We start from the raw sequence: 24,356 nt of genomic DNA on the forward strand, positions 1-24,356 counted from the left end.
ATTTTAAATCAGTGACACGCCATTCTTGGATCCTCTTTAAGGATCAGGTTTGGGGCATTACATCAGTAGAATACTATGGTAGTTGGTATTGGAGGCAGGACTTAGAACTGTGCTTACTATGGTAAGCGACATCTAGGTGATTTTTGGAGAGGGATGGGTTCCTGTTTGAGATGTGGCCCTATGGACCATAAGATTAAGGATTGCTAGCGTTGTTATAAGTAGGTACAAGCTCTTGTGCAAAATAGAGTTGAGAACCAGAGGGCTGGATAACAGCCTCAGAGTGGTCAGGGTAAGTACAGAGCAGGTAATGCTGGTTAGGGATAGCGAGCACCAGGCCAGGGTGCAAATCGAACTGATGCCAGACAACTTGCACTTGTCTATGCGACTAGACGTTAAGAGGATCGTGATGCAACTAAAGTCATAGCATGTACTTTTACAGTTAATTCTGCTTAGTACTTCGCTTTGATAAATATTGGTTCTACACACTCATATGTTTCCTGTTTGATGGCTGAAAACTTGGGATTGGGGTAGAAGAAATCGTTAGTGACGTAACTATAGTTAGTCACTTAGGACAGTCTGTTACCATGAATAAGATTTCTAGAAGATGCTGTTAGAAGTGCAGGGAGAAATATTTTCTGCAGATTTAATAGAGCTACCCTTTAGGGAATTTCATATAATTCTAGGTATGGATTGGTTAGCGGAACACCATGTCGGTTGGGACTACGCTTCGAAGAAGGTAACTTTGAAGACTTCAGTTGGTAAGGAGATTGTGATGGTTGGTGAGCGTAGAGATTACTTATCCAATGTGAAATCTGCTTTAGTAGCTAAAAAGTTGGTACATAAGGGATGTGAGGCTTATCTGGCCTATGTTCTGAACATGAGTGTTAGTGGATCAGTTGTGGAAGGTATCCATACTATGAGGGAGTTTCCTAATGTTTTTTAGGAAGAATTACCTAGATTACCTCAAGAGCGTGAGTTCGAGTTTACTCTAGTGTTCATTGCTCCTTACCGCATAGCACCTAAGAAGCTTAAGGTTTAGGTTCAGGAACTTTTGGACCGTGGGTTCATAAGACCAAATGTTTCACCTTGGGGAGCCCTGATCTTATTTGTAAAGAAGAAGGATGGGCCTATAGGGCTATGTATCGGTTACTGACAATTAAACAAGCTGACTGTAAAGAACAAGTATCCCTTACCGAGGAATAATGACTTATTCGATTAGTTCAAAGAAGCTATGGTGTTCTCTAAGATTGACTTAAGGTTTGGATACTATCAGTTGAAGGTGAAGGAACCTGATGTACCTAAGATCGCATTCAAGACTCGGTATGGTCACTATGAGTTCCTAGTGATGCCTTTTAGTCTTACGAATGCTCCGACTACTTTTATAGACTTAATGAACCGGGTATTCTAGCCTTACCTTGATTAGTTTGTTGTTGTCTTCATCGATGACATTTTGATCTACTCCAAGTTCAAATCCATGCACGATGAACATTTAAAGGTTGTTTTACAAATTCTTCATAAGAAGAAGCTTTATGCCAACTCAGTAAGTGCGAGTTCTGGATTAGGGAGGTGATGTTTCTAGGGCATGTGGTATCTATCGAAGCCTAAGAATGTTAGTGAGATCCGAAGTTTCTTGGGTTAGCTGGATATTATTAAAGCTTTGGAGAGGGATTTTTGTTAATTGTGGCGCTGAGGATTCAACTATTGATGAAGAATGCTCCTTTTATGTAACACCTCTAACCCGTATCTATCGCCAGAATAGGGTTATAAAGCATTACCAGAGTTTACAAATTAATTTTCAGACTTTCTTTTCATCAAGCATTCATATTTATAACCAATCAAAATCAAAACATTAATGAGCTAACATTAACCAATTTCACTTGTACATGCCATTATAACCAGAATCAAATCATCCAAAATTATCGATAGAACCAATGGATAATGTGATATTTCTCCAACAAGCTTCCAACTCAATCGAGCTTCCGATAATCATTTCAATGCATCAAATAATTATACATATTACCAATAATAATTCAATTCCAATAATAAAACACACACACACACACACATATATAATATTCATTACCAAATAGCATTCACTTCAATTAAAATTATACAGAATATAGTTCATACGAACTTACCTGGCTAATTGCAGAAATACCAAAGTTCAGGGACATTTTGGAAATTTTCTATTTTTCTCAAATTTCCACCCAATCTTGATCTAAATTAATATTTCATTCAATTTACTAAATTAAATACTAAAAAAATTCATTTTATGCAATTTGGTCACTTTTTGACATTTTTACAAATTTACCCTTAATGTTTTACTTTTATTCAATTTAGTCCCTGAGCCTAAAATGTGAAAATTATCCATGCTAGCTGAATATTCATATATCTATTTTCCTTCTCCTCCTCTCCATTCCACATCCTTAATTTATATAATATGCTTATAAGTAACATTATCTATGATTTTACTATTTACTTGTAAATTTATTCAAAACTATCCATTTGAGTCATAGACACTAAATTATTTTTATCTTGAGATACAGGACAAAAAATTAGGATCCGATAATTTTCCCTGAAACTAGACTTATGTATCTTCTTACCATAAAATTTTCAGAATTTGTTGTTTAGCCAATAAGAACATTTTATTCTTTAAAGTCACCTCTGTTCTGCTGTCTGACAGTTCCGACCCTTCTTCACTAAAATTTAATTATCTCCTTGTACAGAATTTGAATGATATCCCCGTTTGTTTCTATTGAAAATAGGCTATTTAAGGACTTTAAAAATATAAATTATAACTCATAATTATTTTTGTACAATTTTTGATGATTTTCCAAAGTCAGAATAGGGGAACCCGAAATCATTCTGACATTGTCTCACAAAATCTATTATATCTCATGATTTACAATTCCATTACTTACACCGTTTCTTCTATGAGAAATTAAAGTCAGTAAGATTTAATTCAATATTTTTTTCATCCTATAATTTCATTTCCAAAATTTATGGTGATTTTTCAAAGTTAACTTACTGCTGCTGTCCAAAACTATTTTAGTGCAAAATATTAATTACTAAGTTTATAACTTCCTTATTCCCTTTCTCTATAATATTTCCCATCACTTTGACTTATTTCTCTTCACTAATATATCAAGAGCATAAGAATTTATATAAGAAAACTCTACTATAACATCTTTTCCATGCTATTTCAATAATATCAAACTTAAAAATATATTGAAATCTCAATGTACCTTGTCCTATTGATTTCAACCTTTAACTTGATTTTCTCTTTGCTCAAGCTTCAATTTCTTGAATCCAACTTGATATTCTAGCTTCCCATAGTCTCCTTGTTATATTTCTCTCTTTATGGCTATGAGAATTCTTTTGATTTCTAATTGAAAATGGTGAATTCTTTTTGGTAGAAGGACCAAATTGTAAAGAAAGAAAAACTTTATTTCTTCTCTTCTCTTCTAACGTGAATTGCATGGAAAAGATGGTGGGTTGGTTCCTTTTCATCTTTCTTTCCTCTTATATATACTAAATAATAAAATAATAAAATAATAAAATATCATTTAAAAATTAAATTAAAATATTAATAAACTAATATTTATTTAATTAATCTAAAATATCTCCAACATCATCATTATCTTCTAGATTTCTCTCTCTTCCAAATGAATATTTTGCCCTTTATGATCTTTTAAAATTCCATCCTTGAGTCATTACTTAATTTGGTAAAATTACAATTTAGTCCCTCATAATTCGAGTCATTACTTAATTTGGTAAAATTACAATTTAGTCCCTCATAATTCTTCACCTATTCAATTTGGTCCTAATTCATCCATTTTCCTTAGTTTCTAGATTATTCCAACCTTAAAATATTTGCACTATTGGTCCTTCAAATTTTTCTTATTTACACTTTAACCCTTCAAATTATGAGTATTTACCCTTGGGCAACAAAACTTTTCTCACTTTTGCGATTTAATCGTTTCTTTAATTAATATGTCATAATTTACTTCTTAATGTTGACATAACTCAAAATTACCCTTTTTATCACTTTATTTTCTTATTTTACTATATCAGGAATATTATCTTACTTTCTTACTATAGTAATTTTCGGGCTATTATATTTCTCTCCCCTTTAAAATAAATTTCGTCCTCGAAATTTCATTGTTTTCTTTTGATCATGAACTTCATTTTCCTTTCCATAAGAATAGAAGACCTTTAGTAGATTACTTTTGGAGTTATTCATATAATCCCATGTTCCCTTTTTGCTCAATTTACAAGGAAATTCATAATTAATATACATTCTCAATTTTCTTTAAATATCAAACATATAATGATTTATTGGTATATATATTAATTCATACTTCATCTTCAAATTTTCAACAATAACAATTAATCAAATTAATATTGTATATCCTCAAACTGAATTTAATCATCTTGTGAACCTTTGTTTCATGTCCTTTATTTTCAGTCTCCATTTAATTCACAATTTCAACTTTCCCATTTCATAAATAAATCAATCAATCAATTTCATTCGTTTTGTAATTTCACTTGTTTACGCCTATTAACAAGTATGTAAGCAATAAATGCTTAGTAAGCTCGTATAAAATTTATTCATGTCCATTCATTTCAAATATGAAATTTATAAATATCAAGAATAATTTAATATTGATACCACAATGCTCATGTAGCTATATTCATCAACTCACAAGGTAAATAAATCCACATCATTACTTGTTCATTTTATCCCTAGCAATATAGGATTTTAAACAACTTTATACTCTTCCAAATTTCTTTATTTTCATTTGCATTTCTTTACGTTCAACACTTATTCCATATACATGACACACAAGTCATAAACATATCATTAAACCATGGTTACAAGCTAATACATTTAACCAAAGTTTTTTTTAATTGATCACATGATAAATCATTTCATAAGAAATTGCATAATTTAAACCTTACCACTTTTTAGTGAGCGCTGGCATATTTTCACTTAAATACTTACCAATTCAATGTATTATATAAATAATCATATTACCATTCAACCAATAGCTTGACACTTGCCTAAGCATCAAGCAACACCACTGGTTAGCGTACTTGCACATATTACATATAAATTCAACTTTGATAAACTTGTTTGCTCAATATGTCACACTTGAGTTTATTACTTGTCTCAACATACATAATTTCCTTGTCAAATACCATATCAATATTAATTTAGAAATCTTTCATTTCAATCATATAAGTCTCTTACCATTTCTTACTGAATCGAAGAACGGCTTACGGATATGAGTACATTGTTATTTTTGTGCCGTAGTCCAACTATGGTCTTACACATGTATCTATACTACCATGGTCTAACCATGGTCTTACGTTCAAGGTGCCATAACCCAGTTATGGTCTTATTCGTAAATTCATCCTTTGCCACTGAACGATTATACTCAATCCCGCGTTCAATCCAAACTGAGTATTAAATTCAATAATATATTTCTAATAATAATTCTTTCATTAGTTAATATCATATACTATCACATTGCGCCATTATTTGTCTCATAAACATTTAGTTCATGCTTTCTATTCACATTTTCATATTCAATTCACATTTTCAAATTATATTCCACTTAGTCATTACATGATCTCATGTATTTTTACTTAGTCAATTTCCCGAAGAACACTTCGGAATAATAACAGATACACGGTGGAATTATCACATAGCAACCACCTTATAATCAATGATACTCGGTGGAATCAGCAGATAGCAACCACCTTTATAGTCAATGATACCCGATTCACATAGTAGCCTAGACATAGTACTACACATGTGACCATTTCCATCCGATACATTTAGTAGCATGCACATAGTACTACACACGTGATCGAAGCTATCTGGTACGTATAGTACCTTGTACATAGTACTACACATGCGACCCATCATTCCGGTACACGTAGTAGCCTGCAGATAGTACTACACACGTGACCATCACTTTCACTTTTACATAGTGGCCTACACACAGTCCGTGCCACACATGTGATCATTTCTGTCACTTCATTCATATCCCTTTTTATTCCGAAGGTTCATTCGAGAATTTTTCTCTTTTTCTCACTTCTCTTTTTATCGATCAATTTCAATTTCTCGTCTTTCTTAATTTATAAAAATACATTTAACTTATATAACATTCACACTATTCATTCCATTCCAAAAATCATACTTTAGAAAAATTATGTTTTTGCCCCTAAAGTTTCACAAAATTACGATTTTGCCCCTAGGCTCGTAAAATAATTTTTATTCAATCTCCTTGCATTTTGGGACTAGCCAAACCATTTTATGACAATTTCAATCCACAATTTTCACTTATTCACACACTTATGACATATTTTATAACATGTTCAAATTAGTCCTTTTAGGTGTTTTTATCGAAAATCGCTTAGGTCAAGTCGTTTATCACATTCCAAACATTCATATTCTTCCATAAAACATCAAAATACATGCATATCACTTTTACAATTTTCGCATAATGCTTTCAATATTATCGAAATTAGCTAAGTTAAAAAGTATCTCTATTTATAAGTAAAACAAATTTCATCAAGGTCGGGAGATATCACACTATCACAGGTTATATAATGACATGTATATTCCAAACTTTACACATGCTACGTTCGGTCCGAGAATCGACTACTGTAGCTCTGGTACCAATAATTGTAACACCCCTAACCCGTATTTATCGCCAGAATAGGGTTATAGAGCATTACCAGAGTTTACAAATTAATTTTCAGACTTTTCTTTTCATCAAGCATTCATATTTATAACCAATCAAAATCAAAACATTAATGAGCTAACGTTAACCAATTTCACTTGTAAATGTCATTATAACCAGAATCAAATCATCCAAAATTATCGATAGAACCAATGAATAATGTGATATATCTCCAACAAGATTCCAACTCAATCGAGCTTCCGATAATCATTTCAATGCATCAAATAATTATACATATTACCAATAATAATTCAATTCCAATAATAAAACTTACACACACATATATATAATATTCATTACCAAATAGCATTCACTTCAATTAAAATTATACAGAATATAGTTCATACGAACTTACCTGGCTAAATTGTAGAAATACCAAAATTCAGGGACATTTTAGAAATTTTCTATTTTTCTCAAATTTCAACCCAATCTTGATCTAAATTAATATTTCATTCAATTTACTGATTTAAATAATAAAACAATTCATTTCATGCAATTTGGTCACTTTTTGACTTTTTTGCAAATTTACCCTTAAAGTTTTACTTTTATTCAATTTAGTCATTGACCCTAAAACGTGCAAATTATCCATGCTAGCTGAATATTCATATATATATATTTTCCTCCTCCTCCTCTGCATTCCACATCCTTAATTTATATAATATGCTTATAAGTAAAATTATCTATGATTTTACTATTTACTTGTAATTTTATTCAAAACTATCCATTTTAGTTATAGAGACTAAATTATTTTTATATTGAGATACATAACTCAAAATTAGGATTTGCTTATTTTACCTGAAACTAGACTCACATATCTTGTTACCATAAAAATTTTAGAATTTTTGGTTCAGCCAATAAGTACAGTTTATTCTTTAAAGTCACCTCTGTTCTGCTATCTGACAGTTCCGACCCTTCTTCACTAAAACTTAATTATCTCCTTGTACAGAATTCGGATGATATCCTTGTTTGTTTCTATTGAAAATGGACTATTTAAAGACTTTAAAAATATAAATTATAACCCATAATTATTCTTTTACAATGTTTGATGATTTTTCGAATTCAGAATAGGGGAACTCGAAAACATTCTGACCTTGTCTCACAAAATCTATTATATCTCATGATTTAGAATTCCATTACTTACACCGTTTCTTTTATGAGAAACTAGAATCAATAAGATTTAATTCCATATTTTGTTCATCGTCCCATTTCATTTCCAAAATTTATGGTGATTTTTCAAAGTTAACCTACTGCTGCTGTCCAAAACTATTTTAGTGCGAAATGTTAATTACTAAGTTTATAACTTCCTTATTCCCTTTCTCTATAATATTTCCCATCACTTTCACTTATTTCTCTTTACTAATATATCAAGAACATAAGAATTTATATAAGAAAACTCTACTATAACATCTTTTCCATGCTATTTCAATAATATCAAACTTAAAAATATATTGAAATCTCAATGTACCTTGTCCTATTGATTTCAACCTTTAACTTGATTTTCTCTCTGCTCCAGCTTCAATTTCTTGAATCCAACTTGATATTCTAGCTCCCCATAGTCTCCTTGTTATCTTTCTCTCTTGATGGCTATGGAAATTCTTTTAATTTCTAATTGAAAATGGTGAAATTTTTTTGGTGGAGGGACCAAATTGTAAAGAAAGCAAAACTTTCTTTCTTTTCTTCTCTTCTCTTCTCTTCTAATGTGAATTGCATGGAAAAGATGGTGGGTTGGTTCCTGTTCATCTTTCTTTCCACTTATATATACTAAATAATAAAATAATAAAATAATAAAATCAAATTTAAAAATCAAATTAAAATATTAATAAACTAATATTTATTTATTTAATTAATCTAAAATATCTCCAACATCATCATTATCTTTTAGATTTCTCTCTCTTCTAAATGACCATTTTGCCCTTTATGATCTTTTAAAATTTCATCCTTGAGTCATTACTTAATTTGGTAAAATTATGATTTAGTCCCTCATAATTCTTCACCTATTCAATTTGGTCCTAATTCATCCATTTTCCTTAGTTTCTAGATTATTCCAACCTTAAAATATTTGCACTGTTGGTCGTTCAACTTTTTCTTATTTGCACTTTAACCCCTCAAATTTTGAGTATTTACCCTTGGGCAACAAATCTTTTCTCACTTTTGCGATTTAGTCGTTTCTTTAATTAATATGTTATAATTTACTTCTTAATGTTGACATAACTCAAAATTACCTTTTTTATCACTTTATTTCCTTATTTTACTATATTAGGAATATTATCTTACTTTCTTACTGTAGTAATTTTCGGGGTATTACATTTTAAGTGGACTGAGGAGTAGTAAGCCAGTTTTGAGAAGCTTAAGTTCGTTTTGACTCAATCACCTGTTCTGATTCAACTCGATTCTAGGAAGGATTATGTGTTTTATAGTAATGCATCCCATACTAGTCTTAGTTGTGTGCTGATGCAAGACAGTAAGGCTGTAGCCTATGCATCGAGACAACTTAAACAACATGAGTGCAATTATCTGACTCATGACCTTGAGCTGGAAGCTGTGGTTTGTGCCCTTAAGTACCTTTTCTCCCAAAAAGAGTTAAACTTAAGGCAGCGGAGATGGATAGAGTTGCTTAAGGACTATGATTTTTTCATTGAGTACCATCCAAGTAAAGCTAACGTTGTGGCTAATGCATTAAGTAGGAGATCGATGATTGATTTGAGAGGGATGTTTGCTAAGTTGAGTTTGTTTGAAGATAGAGATTTGCTTGCGAAGTTCCAAGTAAAACCTACTTTGGTTAGTTAGATTAAGATGAAGCAAACTCTAATGTGTCTCTTGTACCACGGGTTAAATAGATTGAGGAGGGTAAGATTACAGACTTTAGGTTTAATTCTGATGGAGTCTTGTGTTATCGTGGGAGATAGTGTGTACCTGGCGATAAAGATCTAAGACAGTCTATCCTTCGGGAAGTGCATTTAGCCCTTACACTATGTATCCTGGAAGGAATAAGATGTATTGGGATTTAAGAGAATTGTATGGGTGGTCGGGTCTTAAATGTAAGGTTATTGAGTTTGTGGCTAAGTTTCTAACATGCCAGCAAATGAAAGTTAAGCAACAGTTCCTTTCTGGCTTGTTAGAGCCTATTTAGATTCCTTAGTGGAAGTGGGAGCGAGTGACTATGGATTTGTTAGTGGGTTGCGTTGGCACCCACTAAGAAGGATTCAGTCTGGGTGATTATGGATAAACTGACTAAGTTAGCTCACTTCTTACCTGTTTGGACAAATTAAACTCTACAGAAGTTGGCGAGATTGTATATTTCAGAGATAGTGAGACTGTATGGGGTAACAATATCTATCTTTAGTATGACTTTTAATCCGTAATCTAATGGGTAGTCTTTGCTGGTTATACAAATTCTTGAGGATATACAGAGGGGTTGCGTAATCAATTTTCGAGGTAGTTGGGAGGGACATTTATCACTAGCAGAATTTACGTATAACAATAATTTTCAGTTAAGGATTCATATAGTACCTTACGTGGCACTGTATGGTCGAAGTTGTTGAACAACTTTGCGTTGGATCGAGTTAGGTGAAAAGAAAGTGTTGGGTCTGGATTTAGTTCAGGAGCTGGAGAGTATTGTTAAGTTGATTTAGGATAGATTGAGAGTGGCATCGAATCAATATAAATTCTATATAGATTTGAATAGGAAGGATATAGAGTTCAGTGTTAGGGATTAGGTATTTCTGAAGGTATCATCGTGGAAGAAGGTTCTGAGAGTTCGTCGAAAGGGAAATTTGATCCTAGGGTTTATTTGACCTTATAGGATCCTTAATAGATTTGGACTGGTGGCTTATAAGTTGGAGTTACCTCCGGCATTGGACCTTAACCATGACATGTTCCATGTTCTATGCTGAGGCGGTATCAATTTGGCCCATCTTATGTGGTTCCGATTGAGGAGATCAAGGTGAGACCAGATTTATCATTTGAAGAGGAACCAGTCCAGATCTGGTGTGGTGAGGTTAAAGTATTAAGGAAAAAAAAGATTCCACTCGTAAAAGTTTTATGGTGAAGTCATTGATCTAAGGAAGCTACTTGAGAGCCAGAGGACTCGATTTGTCGATAATATCTCCATCTATTCTGATAAGGTAAATTTCAAGGATGAAATTATTTTTAAGGTGGGTAGAGTTGTCACACCCCATTTAAATTTAATTATCGTCAATTCTTGAACAAGTATGGATTTTAGCTTAGTGGTTAAGAACAAGCCAAGCTTCTCATGTGACCCAAGTTTGATTCCCCCACTCGTCTTTATTTTGATTTTTTTACATTTAAATGGTTGGTCAAACCCCTTTTACAGTCCCACCTAGTTGCCATATAAAAAATATTCTTTCCTCCATTATTTTACTCTCCGTTCCTTTCTTAGCCCCCTTTTCACTCCACATGTCCCCCTTTCCCTCATTTTCTTCTCCACCTTTCACTCCCTTCCAATTTTTCTCATTTTGGCCTTCATTAGCCATTCCTTGTATCTAGAGTAGCAAAAACATTTTTGTTGAATCTTTGTTTGCTTTCTCCCCTTCTTTTCTCTCCTCCTCTTCTTGCACCATATTGAACCACCATATACTTTTGATTTTGGCCACCACTTTACCACCCTTAACCACAATATTATAACCTAAACATCACCACTTCTGAATTGTTACTCTTCTCCCACTCTCTTCTTACCGCTGATGCACCACCATCGAACCTTGTCTACCGTCGCTGCACCACTACCAACATCACCCATTGTTCTTCTCCATTTTTCATTCCCTCTTCATCTAGTTAATCAAAAATTAATTTAGCAATTTTTTCGCAAGTTATTTAATTAACTACATACCCACTTTGCCCCTTATTTTTTTTTTGTTTAGCCTCCACTCCTCTATCTAACCAATTTCCTGATGAATCGCTAATTGTTTGGATCTAGCCCAATTTGGTGAAGGTAATGGTTCATTCATCAAATCTCAAACCTTTCTTCTCTTTTTAACGAACTGGAAATATAGTCTAATACATATGAATATTATGTTTGTGAAGATCTAATATGAATTAATTGGATTTTCTTTGAAGGAAGCAAATTTTTGGACTTCTTTACGAAAATGGTAAGTTTCTGATCCGATTCCATAAGAGGTTAATTTTTTATGATCGATTCTAACAAGTGTAACTTTGGTGATGTACTGTTATCGTTCGATTAGATCACACAAGATCTAACTTGGTCTACACCGCTGATAGTGGGGGTAGTTTTGGTGTTAAGAGATCCGTAATCCAAGGGCGAATTTAATCAAATAAAATCTGTACAAGTATGTATTAAACTTTAATTATTAATGATTAATATATATAATATGCACCTAAATATGGTTAATCAAATACTCTGAGTATTCATGGTGATTGAAAATCCTTTAATTGGATTGTTACCAAGTAAATAACTCTGATATGTTAAATCCATGATGTCAAAAAATGGTTGTGAGTTATATTATGATGGATGAACTTATATATTTGTTCCAACACTTATGTTATGTGATCAAATGACACTTTTGTGACTAAGTAAATCAGATATCATGATAAATCATGGATATTGCTATTTCAGTTCTAATAAGAATGAAAAGAAAACCCATGCCTACTATTTTTGTTTACAAAATCTGATCGCATGTTAAGCATGCCTATTGAGATATATATGTTTTTGTAAGCCATATCACATTGCATGGGTTGGGATAAATACTAAAAGGAGGAAGTTTCTAGCAATTTAATGATTTGTACATTTCTTGTGGTATATCCACATATTTTGGCAGTATATCTGCAATATATGGTGGCTTGTTTACAATTTTGGTGTTATTGGATGGATGAGTTCTAGGGAACTCTTCATGGTGTATAAAAGTGTTGGGTAGGGAATTTTATTAAAAAACTTTGCATCAATATTATCTTTCATATTGGCATCTATGAAATTTGACTGCTTATTTATATTTTCTGTTATATTTTGTATTGTATGTTTTGAATTTCTATTCGTTATATTAGCTAAGACTCACATTGAGCTCTTAAGCTCACCCTTCTATTCTAATTTGATTTAAGATAACCCCCTAGGTTAGGGTTTGCATGTGGCTTTCGGAGGAGTTCTTGGATGGTTTTGGTTTTTAATCTTTACACCTTATTATATGTTTATTTTATTATTTTGGACTGTAATAATTTTCTTATGGACTGTGGCATTAGACTTTTTATTTTGGGATTTTCATTTTGTTATCGCATGATTTGAGGTTTGAAACTATTTACTAATTTTTTTAATATGCATGAAAATTTGATTTTTAACAAAAATAAGATTCTAATACAATTTTTCCACCACAATATTACAAAGTTGCTTGTAACAAAATATAACCTAGTTTTTCCAAAATAACTAATATTTACAAATGAAACACTAAAGTCACATAATGATTTTAAAATTTATATAGTATTTTCTTGAATCAAAGCAAATAAATCTAGATTATTGGTTTTAAATGAAATGAAAATTGGTTTTAAAAAGTGATTAAGTCAAAACCTTTTTTGTGCCATCCCAATGGCTAATGTAATCTTCAGAATTTGGTCATAATGTCTAGACCCAGTTTAAGAGATTACAAGTACTTTGTCGATACGCTTTCTCTTTGACCTGTTTCGATGTTTTACTTTTTTGTTTTGGTTGCACTACTTTTTGACTTAAGTTTTTGGATTTTTTTTGCTTAAATTGGGTGATGTTTCTTATGATTTTCCTTTGGATATTTTGTCTTGCTTATTTTGAATCCTTTTTTGGCATGCTTTAAATGGTCTGATAGTCCATGTTCCATATGTTCCATGCTTTACTTTATCTTTATAACATGTTTTAAATGTTCTTTTGTTATATAAAACATGAATCTCTACCTTTTTGATTTTTTAATGTTTTTATATATAAAAAAGGGGGAGAGACCATAGCTTAACATTTGCAATTTGAATTGAAAATCAATTATGTTGGAAAATCCAAATTGTCCAAACATAAAAACTTGTTATTTTTCTAATAAGTTCTAAAAAAGGAAAATATTGTAGAAAAAAAGTGTTTTAAAAAGGGGGAGTCACAACTTGAAAATAAATTTTTTATTTAGGTTGAGTTTTAAAAAGAAAATTTTTCTAAGTATTGTTATAACTAAAAAGGGGAGATTGTTAAGTTTGATTTTCTAATGTTTTGATATAAAAAATACTCTTTAAATTAAATTTGGTAAAATAAACTTTTAAGAACTATTTTCAAGTTAGTTTTTAAGCGAAAAATGAAGTTTTTCTAAATGCACCTAGTCAAATGTGGTACCTTGACCAAAAAGACGTTGTACCTAAAATTTAGTGAGCAAGATGAGTTTCAAGGGTACCACACCCCCTCAAAGGAATGACATCCAAGCCTTGTGTTATAAGGCTTCCAAAAGCCTAGGTACCACAGTTCCCTCAAGAGGTGCTGCACCTCTCCCAGTAGTTATAACATCCCAAAATATGACTTAGGCATTTTAGGGGTATTTTAGGGATTTTAGCTTTAGAGTGTTCGAAATTTATTGACATGGTAAATCGTAAATGTTTTTGACTATGGTTTTTAGAAAATGAAATCAATTTTTGAAAGTGAATTTTAGAGACCTTCAATTATAGAAAAAATACTGATTTGTAACAAGGGTCAAAGTTGTGAGTGTTTATGTTGCAGATAGACCAAATTTTAAAATCAGCTTAATAATTCCCCCCACCTATAGTTTGTTTTCACGATAGCCACTCTTCTCATCCCTTGTTGCTGCACCTTGTTTCCCAAGCCACACCCACTCATTTTTGTTCTTCAAATCCTAATTTCTTTCATACTTATAACATTAAATCTTCATATAATTTCAAGAAAACATCCCAAAAATCTCATTCTTCTTGGATTTGCATCAAAATCTCATTTTTCTTTAATCAAAGGTAACCATTCATCTTTCTATTAGTTTTTAAGATTATCTAGTCTTTAAAATTGAGTTTTTAGATATTCAATCACATGTTTTGATTAAAAGCCAAAATTTGGGTCGTTAATGGTGGATTTCGGGTTTTTGAGTAAAAATATGGTTTCAAGGTATTTTTCAATTAGTTTTGACATGATTGGAAGGTTTCTAAATTTACTTTGAAGTTTCGTTAAATATTTATAACATTTTAATGATTTTTCATGAAAATAGCCATAAACATGTCAAAAATTTTGATACCATATTGAGTTAGTTTTGCGTAGTTTAAAGATTGATAATCTATCTAGGTGATTAATTAGATGAATGTAATTCGTTTTAAGCAAAAATATTGAGTGTAGACCGAGATATGTGAATTCTAGGTTTGCTATGTCAAAGGTTTCGATTCCATGTGAACCTAGCTTAGGCTTATGCTTTTGGTTGTCTGAGTTGAATATTTAGTTGGTTGTTGATTGTACTTTTCTTGTGGTTTACTTGTTGAAGCTTCAGATTCACTAGGACCTTCTATGAGCTAAAGAAAGACTAGTTGATCTTTTGGTGTCTAGGCAAAAGTAATTGGTGAGTGTTTGGGAACTCTACTTGTAGACGCAATTCATTGTGTGAATTGGGAATTTAGAAGTAGCCTAAACCCATACTCTAAATTCTGAGTGTAAGTATTTCCATACTTTTGATGTTAAATGTGATTGTGAGTTGTGAAATTGTGGACTAAAATGTGATACTAATGACATGTGCTATATGCTTGTGATGACTGTTGAGAAAGTGTAAATATGGGTGTTTTACACATGCCTTATGATAGTGATTAAATGTGTTTATAATGCGACTATACAGAGGTAAAGTGCAGAAAAATGGTAAGTAATATGTGTGTATGATAACAAATATTTTGGCCTTGTGTGTTTATTGAACCGTTGGATATAGTTGGCATGGTATCAATTTTCCAATCGGTACCAATACCTTTTTAGTAAAATATTGATACCATTGCTACAGTATCGATACCTACTTTTTTGATTTTGGAAATTTTGCTAAGTGGTCATAATGCATGTATAATTGTTAATGTTGAGCATGTTTTAATGATGACTGATGTATATTAGACTTAAAATTCGTACAAATGCTAAAAAGGAATGATCGCTTAATAACTTGACACTTCTATTGTATGTGTGATGTGTGACGGTGGTGTGACATCCTAATATTCAGGCTCAACGACTGGGCTGGGTATAGGGAGTTACATGAGGCGTGGTACTTATGGCCCAACGGTCACTGTAACATCCGGAGAGTAAGCCTTCTTAATAACCCTGCTTTGTGATTATATGTTAAATATTTTTTATGAATGGTGATATGCGAGCTCTATATCGGGAGCTAGATATGAACAGTGATTTGGGAGCTCCTCATGACTTACAAGCTCTATGTTTAATTAAATGTTTTGACACTATAATATTTTGAAATTGTTGGATATAATGGCATGCCATAGGATTGTGAGTGCTTACTTTTGTGTTTTATGTTTTGGGAGAGAGACCTTGCGACAGTTTGGAGAGATAAGGGAATGTCGAGCTGAGCTCCACTCAATGGGATATGTTGGTGTGTTGGAGAGTGCTTAGATTTATGCTACACCTATGGGACATGTTAAGAATCTTTGAGACACAATGACGAGTTATAAGGAGATATGCTTATCCAACAGAAAAGAACATGTAAATCAGATTGTGTTTTTCGAAATATTATTTTTTACTATTTTAAGCTAACTGACAGTAAGTAACTGCGAACCAGACTTTGCGTAGGTATGGCAAACCCAGTTAGCAGTTCAGTGACCTTGCCAAAGCTTTTGTTTAACATATGTTTTGTGCATGCTATATGGTTATTCTTTCCAGTATATTCACTGACTTCACACATTCCTTCTTAACACTGGAGACGGTTAGATCGCACGGGGTGTAGCAATGAGGCGAGTGATCTAGGTGAAGCATAAAATCTAAACAAGAGGTACAAGCGAACCCTGGATTTAAAGGCAATTTGTGATTCTGGTTGGGTTTAGAGATATCTTTCTATTGACTTTGTCAATTAATCTAGGACATAGTTATTTAAATGTTTTCTCATGTTTTTCATTATATTTTTATTTGCGAACCGGTAAAACTTAGATATAGTCCAAGTTTGATTGATGTTTTCTTAATTTACAATATCATACTTAAGTAATTAATTTCTAACATAGTGTTCACCATAAGAATTACCATGAAATATTCAAAATTGACAAACCTAAATAGAGTTCACCAAATTTGCTACGAAGTGATAGGGTTGTTGAACTATGCTAAGTACAAACCCTAGTGATTGGCGAACTGCTACCTTGAAAGCCCTAATAACTTTTGATATGCAAAATAGGAGAAACCCTATGAGCCGTGTTCACAATATCTAAACACATAGGTGTAGTTCGCAGGACTGACCCAGTTTAAGGAAACTTACCCCATGGGAGACTTAGAATGCTAAGTAAGGGCGCGAACCCTAATGTCAAATAGTTGAACTATTGTTTTGCAAAACTTAGGGTTCGTATGTTCTTAATTTGTTTCTACAAATATTTATGCCTTAAGGGAAAGAGTAGTTAAGTTTGTGCAAGTGATGTAGGTTCGCATGTTATTGTCGCTATGTACCAAAAAGCAAACGAAGTGAGTTTGCGAGCTTGTGTTTTCTTAAATCTAAACATGTTTTATGTTTCAAATTTTGGTGTGTTGGAGGTTAGGTTGGGTGTTAATGGAGAATCACTTAGGTGTCTAATGTGGCATTCCGTTGCACAGGTTTGACATTCAGACTGGGTATGGGGTGTTACAGCCACATTTCAGACTAAAGGAATCGGGCCTAAGGCTTGGGTACTGACACTTAAAGCTTTGGAAAGGTATTTAGTGTTGAAACTAAAGACTCCAACAACACAGATTGATATCTTTCAACCTCAAATGACTATTAATTGTTTAAAGCATATAAATACTACGCAAGAACACTCAGAACTCAACAAGAAACAAGCTTTACAAGTGTTAATTTTCACTCATTTTTGAGAGCATATAAAATTTCAATAATTTCTCTTTGTTATTCTTATTTTCACTTGTACAAACTTCTGAGGTTAATTTTGATTCATTCTTTCAAGTGTTGTCTTATATTGTGAGAGTGCCTAATTTTTATATATATACCTTCTAGAGGTGATAATCCTTTCTTAATTTCATCTCTTTTTGTGAGGATTTACTTAAGGTTTTGGGTAGAAAACCTTAAGGAAAAGTGGCCCCATTTTTCATTTTTGAAGAGATAGATATTGTGAATGTCAAAACTAGTCCTTGAAAGGTTCAAATTAGTGAATTTGAGAAATTTTTAATTATGGTAAGTTAAGGTAATGAGGTAGACAAATGGAGCCGAAGCACTATAAATTCTCGTGTCTTATTTGATTGCTATCTTTGCTTTAAATTTTGTTTAAAACACCAATACACACCTCTTGGTGATTATTGAGCTTAAAAAAGAGTTTATAATGGCTATCTGGTATGGGATTGACTTTCAATATGTATTAATATAATGAAGATGAATTTTTGGGTTAAATTAAAAATGATGAGAAAGTACAAGGACTAAGTCATAATTTTTTTCTTTCAAAAAAGGTCAGAAATATATATTTTTGCATGAGTAATCAATAATTATGAATGATAAGTGCAAATTGTAGAAATTTGATGTATTAAGTGCTAGGAACGAAATTAGAAAAAAGATGATAAATGATAAAGGGCCATTGTGCAATTTTTCTACCAAAGAGGGCATGTTGGTCATTTATCATGAAAATTATTTTAAGAGTTCCACATTAAGAGATTCAAATTTTTAGGAATAATTTTGGGCCTTTGTTTTGGATTTAAATAGAATTTTTAATATAGGCCACACATTTAGTTTAATTTTAACTAACTTTGACCTTTGACCTTTGACTTTTAACCTAATTTTATAATGAAAAAAGGAGAAAATTTTCTTTCTTGCTCTTTCATAGCCAAACACCCACCCAAAACCCATGAAATATTTTGTAAATATTGATATTTTATTACTTTCAACGACATTTCCACTATTAATTTCATCTTCTTCAAGTTGGGGTTTTTGTGGTTACCGAGAGAAAGCTTGAGTTAGAGAGAGAAAGGTCTAAGAAAGGTAAGAAATCAAGTTTTTATCATGCCCAGCTAATTTTTTTGAGATTTGACATGAGAAAGCTATTAAAGCTTGTGTATTTATATTTTTGTTACTTGGTGGATGATGAGAAATGTAGGATGGTTGTTAAGAAACTTTGAGTAGATGAATAAGTATATTCAAGTGTTGAGAAAAAAAGAGAAGCCTTGCCTTTATTTTTTCCATCCAGAAGGGTAAGTACCTCAGGGTATTCCATACTTTTTCCTTAAATAAAAATGTGAATATGAGTTTAACGGTGGATTAATAAAGAGTTTGACCCCTAAGAAGAGTTTTCCTCCTTTTTTTTTCTGTTCTTTGTCCTTCAAGGAATATTGTCATGCACATTCCCAAAGTTGAGCTCAAAGAAATTTGTTTTGAGCTTACAACTCCCTATACTATTGGGCTGTAGGTTTGATATCTTTTCCCACTTCTAGATCTTAAGAATATTCATCATCTTGGCGAATTGTCAAGGTGGTGGAAGAAAATGGATGAGTATGATTGTTGCACTATTTGTCTAAATTACAAATAGGATATCGGTCTCCTTTTTTTTGATCTCGATGTAAGTTCCACCTTGGTGTTGATGATGGATGGCATATTGTGTTGGAAAAATCAATAAAGAAAAAATGAACGGTGTATAGCAGAAGTTTAATTTTTTTTCTTAAAATTGAGCTTTGTGATATTTTTAGTAATAAACCTTAAAACTGATTCATTATCTATCTTTTGTGTGAGGTAGTCTAAGCTATTTGCTAGCTTTCTACCAACTATCTTCTTCGCTATCCTTGAACCCCAATTTATATTGAGTGTGGGCTCAAACAACACAAACTGATTGCATAGAATGAGAACCAAAAAAATTTTTGGCCTAGTAGAAAGTGTGATCTCTTGGTGGCCATATTCATCAAATACAAAATAGTTTGTCAATTGGAGGAATACTATTAACAAAATAAAGGATGAGTGTGTGGTGAATTTTATGGGGCTAGAATGTTTTACCTTGATACTTGGGGATGGTTGGGATATTCTCATTTGGTTGGATGTATGGTGTGGTGAACTCCCTATAATGACTCTTTTCCTAGGCTTTTCCATCTAGCTCAAGACAAGTGTGCCAAAGTGTGTGATTATTTGAGGAATGATACATTTTCTCATGAGTATTGGGAGCTCTTATATTCTCATAATTTTTTAGAGCATGAAAAGAATTACCTTAAGGATTTATTAGAGGGTGTGCCTAACATGATTTTGGTGCCTACAAAAAAAAAGACACTATTGCTTGGAAGCATGGTGCTGCAGGACGATTTTTAGTTAAGAAACTTTCTGCTTTGATATCAAAACTTGTTGCACTAGATTGGGATAGTAAGCTAAGATTCACCTGGAAGTTATAAGTTCCTCCTATGGTGCAATGCTTTCTTTGCATGCTAATGTTGGATAGAATTCCCACTAAGGAATTCTTGATATGAAGAGGACTCCAACTTGATCATTCTTAGTGTTTATGCCCATGATGTGGATGCAAAATTGAATCGTCAGGTCATCTTCTATTTTTTAACTCACTTGTTCAACCTTAATGGTATAATATGCGATCTTGGTGGGGTTTGATTGGCTACCTACCTAAAACAATTTTTGGTTTTATTCAGGAATGCTTCAATTCTCTATAAAATGGGATAAAAAAACAACTATGGTTTAGTTGTTTTATTTCATTCCCGTGGTCAATATGGCTTAGTAGAAATGAAGTTGCAATCAAAACTGCCTTAGAACTATTTGTTAAAAAAGATTGGGTTAACAAGAGAGGGCTCATCATTAAATTTAATTCTATGTTGACTATTTTGCTATGCAATAATCCTTCAACTTTCCCTTAGAAACTAGATGAATCATTCAAGGTAACTGAGCAGTGTTACTCATTGATGTAACATGCCAAGGTCAGGCTTGGAAATTTTGGCCTCGCAAGTAAGGGTTTGCCAGAGCTCCGGTGAACTAGGGGTTCACCGGTAGTTTGGTGAACTGGGGAGTTCGTCAAAAAGGTATCAGTGAGGAGTTTGCCAAGTGTTTTGGTGAAGCAGTGTATGCCAAAGTTGAGCTAAAGGGGTTCAGTAGATTTATTGCAAGTGGGTTCGTCAGTGTGTTTGGCGAGCTAGGGTTTGCCAGGGTGTTTGGTGAGCCAGGGTTCACTAGGTAAGTTATGAACTAAGGGTTTGTTTGTCAAAGGTTAAGACAGAATCAAATTAGGAAATAAAGATATGGTGCATCTAGGTATACTTTTCATGCAAGTAACACATTTCCTAAGTCAAGTAGGGTATCCTAAGATTTCTAGGACACTTAGGTCTAATACGACACTTATTCCATGAGAATTCCCTTGTCGAATATTCCATCGCCAAGTCTTTGTTCTGGACCAAGTTCGTGGCACCCAAAGTAAGTTTCTATCCTACTAGGTTTGATTGTCAAGAAATCTAGGTTCACTTGTATATGTCATAACTCTTGAAAAGTGCATCTAAGAACTTAAGATGGTGATTACTTTATTGCATCTTTACTTTTAATTGCTTGTGGAAAGGTCTTGTTATGGTTGAATGGCAGGTTTAAAACAGAAGGATAACAGAAGATGGTGGTTTGTCGAGGCATTATGAGAGGTTGACATGGCATTGCTAGTGAAAAAAAATGACAAACACCTAGTTAGCAATGATAACACTCAGCATTTGGTCCCCCATATGAACGTGTAATGGATAATACTTGTGTAAAATTTAGACATAGAGCCTAACCTTATATGATTTAGAGGGTTGAGCTTTAGTAGTAGTTGTTAATCTCTAGCCTATAGACATATAGTGTCTTAAGGATGAGTAACCTTAGGTCTTGCTTTCAACAGAAGGAAACCACATTAGTACCCAATCAAACAGTAAGTTCACCATAGTTTTGCCACAACATTCTTCATCGGTTAGAACAGATCCCTTAGTACTTCCAGCCTTCACGACCAATATTCCAACCTTGCTAAAGTCCTTAGTACTCTTGTTTGATTTTTTGCAATGGTAAACTCTGCTAGTATACTTCATTACTCTCACTTCTAATGTGTTAATCCCATTTTAATTTCATTAAACATCATTCGATACATTTATCTTTTTTGTTCAATTGTGATAACTTAGACAAAGAGTACTCATCCAATCCTTGTGGGAACGATACTCACTTATCACTTTATTACTTGATTCGACATGTACACTTGCATAATTCACACATCATATTCACACGTGACAAGTTTTTAGCGCCGTTGCCGGGGATTGGCGATTGGTAACTTCAATATTTTTTTATTGCTATTTTTATAGTTTTAGTTGCTAATTTTTTTATTTTGTGATCTCAACAGGTCTGTTACTAGCTGTATGCATAGAGGCACTCCTACTGAAGGACTCTATCCTTTAGATCCAAAAATTGAAAGGACTTTGCTAAGAAAGAGAAGAGAACAAAGAGCAATGAATCAAGGCGGTAGCAATCCACCTGTTATGAATGAGCAACTTAATCTGATAGCTTTGAATTTTAATCCTCCTGTTGTCCAAATGTTTGATGATCTGGTTAAGCCAATTCGAGAGCATGTAGTGCCTATCTTAGACAACCTGAATCCTGGAATAGTCAGGCCACAATTTCAAGCTCCCTATTTTGAACTGAAACCTGTAATGTTTCAGATGCTTCAATCAATTGACTAGTTTGGTGGTTTGCCAACTGACGATCCCAGATTGCACTTGATACTTTTTTTGGAGGTCTGTGGTTCTTTCAGACAACAAGGTGTCCCTGAAGATGCCTTAAAAATCAATCTGTTTCCATATTCTTTAAGAGATCATGCTAGAAAATGGATCAATGTTTTACCATCTAGAATAGTAGAATCATGGAATGATCTCTGCTAAAGACTTCTGCTGCGACATAACCACCCAATATGAATGCCAAACTGAGAAATAACATAACATCCTTTAAGCAACTAGAGGATGAAACACTGTATGATGTATGGGAAAGGTTCAAAGATTTGCTTAGAAAATGTCCTATGTATGGATTTCAGCATTGGACCCAAATGGAGATGTTCTACAATGGTTTGAATGCACAGGCACGGATGGTGGTTGATGCTTCAACTAATGGAACTTTGTTGGATAGGCCTTATAATGAAGCCTAAGAGATTTTAGAGAGAATCACCAATAATGATTATCAATACCCCACAAAAAGAGCTGGAACTAGTAGGAGAGTGGCTGGATTATTCGAACTTTATGCTATTACCTCGCTTACTGCTTAGGTATATTCTTTAGCCAACATGATAAAGACTATGCAGAAGCCTAGTGAGGTGAAAGAGTTGAAAACGACTGGGTTATCTTGTGTTTATTATGGTGAGGATCACGTGTTTGAAGAGTGTCCTTCTAACCCAACATCTGTCTACTATATAGGCAACTTCAATAGGAACAATAATCCTTATTCCAACATGTATAACGCTTATGGGAAACAACACCTAAATTTTGGGTGCAACAATCAAGGAGCTAGAAATTCCAACACGACTATTAGACCCAATGCCATGAATGTTCCACCTGGTTGCAATCAGTCTATACCACCTCAACAACGAGTTCAATAAGGAAATACATCATCTTCTTCCTCATCTATTGAGTCTCTACTGAAGGAGTATATGGCCAAGATTGATGCTGTGATCCAGAGCCAAGCATTATCATTATGAGCTTTAGAGAATCAAGTAAGACATGTAGCTAATGCTTTGAACTCAAGAACACAAGGAACGTTGCCTAGAGGTACTAAGAATGGTAGACCATATGGGAAAAAACATTGTAAAGCAATCACTGTTAGAAGTGGCACACAATTAGACAAAGTTGTCAAGAATGTTGTTATTGAATCAATGAACTCAAAAACAATTACAGGCAAAACCCTTGAACAACCCTAAAAGAGCACCACAACTGAGGAAATTGGGCTAAGCAAACTTAGATAGCACTACCGAACACAATGCTTGGGAAAAAAATATTACAACCTAAGGTTCGCCCACCTCCACCATTTCTCCAACGCTTTCAAAATCACGAACAACACCAACATTTTAGGCGATTCTTGGATGTCCTTAAGAAACTTCACATCAATATACCTTTAGTGGAAACCTTGGAGCAAATGCCTAACTATGTCAAGTTTATGAAAACATACTTTCAAAGAAGAGACAATTGTGAGAATTTGAAATAGTCACACTTACTGAAGGGTGCACTACTATGTTGACAAATAAATTGCCTCCAAAGTTGAATGACCCAGTAAGCTTCAGAATACCTTGCTCAAATAAAAACCAATATATTGGGAAGGCCTTGTGTGATTTAGGAGCGAGTATAAATCTTTTGACCATGCCTGTGTTCAAAAAACTGGAAATACTATAACCTTGCAATTGGCAGATCAATCATATGCACACCCAGAAGGTAAAATCGAGGAAGTCTTGGTAAAGGTAGATAAATTTATTTTTTTGCTGATTCCATAGTGTTAGACTGTAAAGTTGACAAAGATGTGCATA

The 24,356-nt window shown here is 33.1% G+C and overlaps 1 long non-coding RNA gene and 1 other non-coding gene across 2 annotated transcripts; one reads left to right on the top strand and one right to left on the bottom strand.

Moving 5' to 3' along the window:
- Nucleotides 1–11,318: 11,318 nt before the first annotated feature.
- LOC121222277 (uncharacterized) lies at nt 11,319–17,819 on the top strand. The gene is made up of 6 exons (XR_005919523.1): nt 11,319–11,703; nt 11,829–11,860; nt 11,954–12,058; nt 15,905–15,983; nt 16,613–16,681; nt 17,485–17,819. It is a non-coding gene; the product is annotated as an uncharacterized lncRNA (long non-coding RNA).
- A 4,950-nt stretch (nt 17,820–22,769) lies between these two features.
- On the bottom strand, nt 22,770–22,876 carry LOC121222791 (small nucleolar RNA R71). The gene has a single exon (XR_005920162.1). It is a non-coding gene; the product is annotated as a small nucleolar RNA R71 (small nucleolar RNA).
- Between the last annotated feature and the right edge of the window lie 1,480 nt (nt 22,877–24,356).

This window comes from Gossypium hirsutum, chromosome D10 (assembly GCF_007990345.1).
Source record: "Gossypium hirsutum isolate 1008001.06 chromosome D10, Gossypium_hirsutum_v2.1, whole genome shotgun sequence".
Taxonomy (NCBI): Eukaryota; Viridiplantae; Streptophyta; class Magnoliopsida; order Malvales; family Malvaceae; genus Gossypium; species Gossypium hirsutum.